The sequence below is a fragment of the Meriones unguiculatus genome, chromosome 9 (genome assembly GCF_030254825.1).
Source record: "Meriones unguiculatus strain TT.TT164.6M chromosome 9, Bangor_MerUng_6.1, whole genome shotgun sequence".
Lineage (NCBI taxonomy): Eukaryota > Metazoa > Chordata > Mammalia > Rodentia > Muridae > Meriones > Meriones unguiculatus.
Window position 1 is genome coordinate 59,083,765 of NC_083357.1, and position 3,216 is coordinate 59,086,980.

Here is a 3,216-nt window from a genome sequence, read left to right on the forward strand (position 1 = left end):
CTTTTGTTCCCTCAGCTGTAGTCTTTTGATGATGATAATTTACATATTGCTTTAAGATTTAAAGAAGCATTACTGTAATGCTTGGTCTAGGCTAGGTGCCTGCTAAAAGTCCTTTTCTTTGGCCTTGCTATGACAGTTTACAAAGCTTATTTTAGGCCAGAGACCCAGACAAGGAAATATTTATGTTTTTTTTTTTTTTCAAAATGAATTTTGATATGAGTATTAGGAGAAGAGCTGGGGCTTCCCCCTGAGATTCTTATCTCTAAATAGACGGGAGTGCCTCACTGCAGTATTCTCCCTGGCTGTAAGGAGAAGAACGAAGTGCTCACCGTGGCTGTGTAGATGGCAGCTCAGAATGTCCCCCGTGAGTGTGCATTCCACTCATGCTCACTTGATATGGCCCATGGAATCCCTCAGCCCGAATCACTGGATTTTACACACAGCTTTATCTTTCCCTGATGAATAAGCCCAAGCATGCTGCGAATGAAGCTTAAGCAGATTATGAATTTCCCCAAAGATCAGGGATCTGGGAAATATAGTTTACTGTAGGGTGTCCCAGCCTGCCGTAAGACCATGGAATAGCACATTCTTTCTGCCACTTGTGTCTCTGTCACGTGCACACAAGGTAGCACAAGGTGGGGGTGGACTTGGGACTGTCTCATCAGCACTGTGATGACTTGTGGGCAGGGCGAGTCTGACACCAGACCATGAGCTTGATTCTCCGAGGGAAGGCCCCGAGATCTGCCGAACAGTGCCGGCCGGCATTGGCACAGTAGTTGTTTGTCACATTTGTTGAATTGATTTATTATCTACAGTCAGTGGGAGCAGAAAGAGAGCCTTTTAACGTGCCCAAAGGGTTTTCCTTGCTGAAAGCAAATTGCAGCTTCTGATTAATACCCACAATAATTCTGTCTTTTGCCCCAGTGTCCTGGAGGAAGGGAAATAAATTTGAAGTGGGAATCAGAAAATTCCACTTTGCCTGTGAACTATTCCTTGTCCGTGTGAAAGCAACCGGGGTGAAGAAGCTCCAGAGATGTCTAAGAAGTCTATGCAAAGACAAAAAAGAAACAGAAATAAAACAAATCCAAAGAACCATGAGAGGACGAAACCATGAGTGGACCATCAGCTGAGTGAGGGTCTGTGTGGCCTCTGACTTGCAGGCAGTGAGAAAAAAAAATGTTCTGACACTGCTCTGTCCCCGTCACTGGCACACATGACTGGTTTTATTGAAGACTGATTGCTGGTTAAACAAGACAATGTCTGTATAATTTGTCCTAATCATGATACATTACCTATTAACTGTTTAAGAAACCTGTGTGCGCACAGTTTATTTGGTGACTTTTCCTGCCTCCTAAACTAGTTAGTTAAATTAACATTCTTAAGCATTGTCAAGCAAGCCCACCACTCAGTCTGGTCAACATCTTGGTTGGCTAGGCAAGGTTTACTCAAGGGTGTTTTTGACACACATGTGAAAAAACAAAAACAAAAACACAAACCTTGCATCCGGTTGTATGACCGAATATATTCAGTGGCTCTCTCCGTGAACCAGCCTGTGGGCCCCTGAGGATGGAAGGCATGCTGGATGATGCCTGTCTTCAAGCTTACAGTATATTGTGGCTGGCACTGCAGGGCCTACAGCAGGATTTCTAAAGTGGATCCTCTTGCTGCATTTCTTTCCTTATTCCCTAGGATGAGACTGCCCAGATTGGAGGTTTCCAGTGAGACAAACGCCCCATTCATTGTCCTTTGGGCCACTTCAACCTTGATGGAGTAATTAGTTAGATAAAAGAGGGGAAGTTTAAGAGAAAGAGAATTGCCTAATGTGCTGGGTTTTGTTTGTTTGTTTGTTTTTGAATGCCAACTGGGAAGTGGAGCGCAATATCTAGTGACTGCTCCTTTTGAGGTGCTCAATAAAAAATACCTTCACTGCATCAGTTTTGCTTTAGACCGAGGTCACAGGACACATCTTAATTCTGGCTGGGAAACCGTGTTGGAACAGCACCTGCCCTTTTCAGCTCTTAGCATCTAGGCGTCTGGAGCCTTTGAGCTGTGTGCTCTGTCCCTTCGGAAGCATCACCTGTGGGATGCTGCAGCTGAGCACCGTTTCTGCACTCTGTTCGTCTTCTGTTACCAGCAGGTGTCATTATGGAAATACGAAAATATAATACATTTGTAGGAGCTGGCTGTGAGAAAGGGAGGTAGAGCTTCAGAACAATTAAAAAAAATGGTGAAGTCCCTTGTTACAAACCATGGTGCCATGGTTGATTATAATTTGGCCATGTTCCAGAGTCTTCCCTAGCTCGCCCAGGGTTCAAGGCACATGCTTCATTTGTCTAATAGTAAATTAAGCAAATATTTGCTAAGACCTCCTCGAGGCTCAGAGGGTCTGAAAAGTAAAATATATGTGTTTAAATGTTTTTCTTTTATTATTCTGGGTTAAATAAGGTAAGTAAGTTTCATGCAACAATGTAACGTTCTCCGAGTAGTTCCCTCTCCTCATTAAAAGCAATTCTTTTTTTTAATGAAAGTTTCTTTTATTTTTTTATTCTTTATTAATTACACGTTATTCACTTTGAATCCCTCCTGTGGTTCCCTCCTTCTTCCCGTCCCAATCCCTCCCTTCTTCCACCCTCTGCATGCCCCTCCCAAAGTCCACTGATAGGGGAGGTCATCTTTTCCTTCCTTCTGATCCTAGTCAATTAAGTCTCATCAGGAGTGGCTGCATTGTCTTCTTCTGTGGCCTGGTAATGCCGCTTCCCCCTCAGGGGGAGGTAATTAAAGAGCAGGCCAATTAGTTCATGTCAGAGACAGTCCCTGTTCCTATTACAATGGAACCCACTTGGATACTGAAGTGCCCTGGGCTACATCTGTGCAGGGGTCTTAGCTTATCTCCATGCATAGTCCTTGGTTGGAGTATCAGTCTCAGGAAAGACCCCTGTGTTCAGATTTTTTGGTTCTGTTGCTCTCCTTGTGGAGTTCCTGTCCTCTCCAGATCTTACTATTTCCCACTTCTTTCATATGATTTCCTGCACTCTGCCCAAAGGTTGCCCATAAGTCTCAGCATCTGCATTGATAGTCTGCAGGACAAAGCCTTTCAGAGGTCCTCTGTGGCAGGCTCCTGACTTGTTCCTTCTTTTCTCCTTCTTCTGATGATGTCCATCCTCCTTGCCTCCCTCTTGCTTAGTTTCTTTAGGTGTACAGATTTTAGTAGGTAAA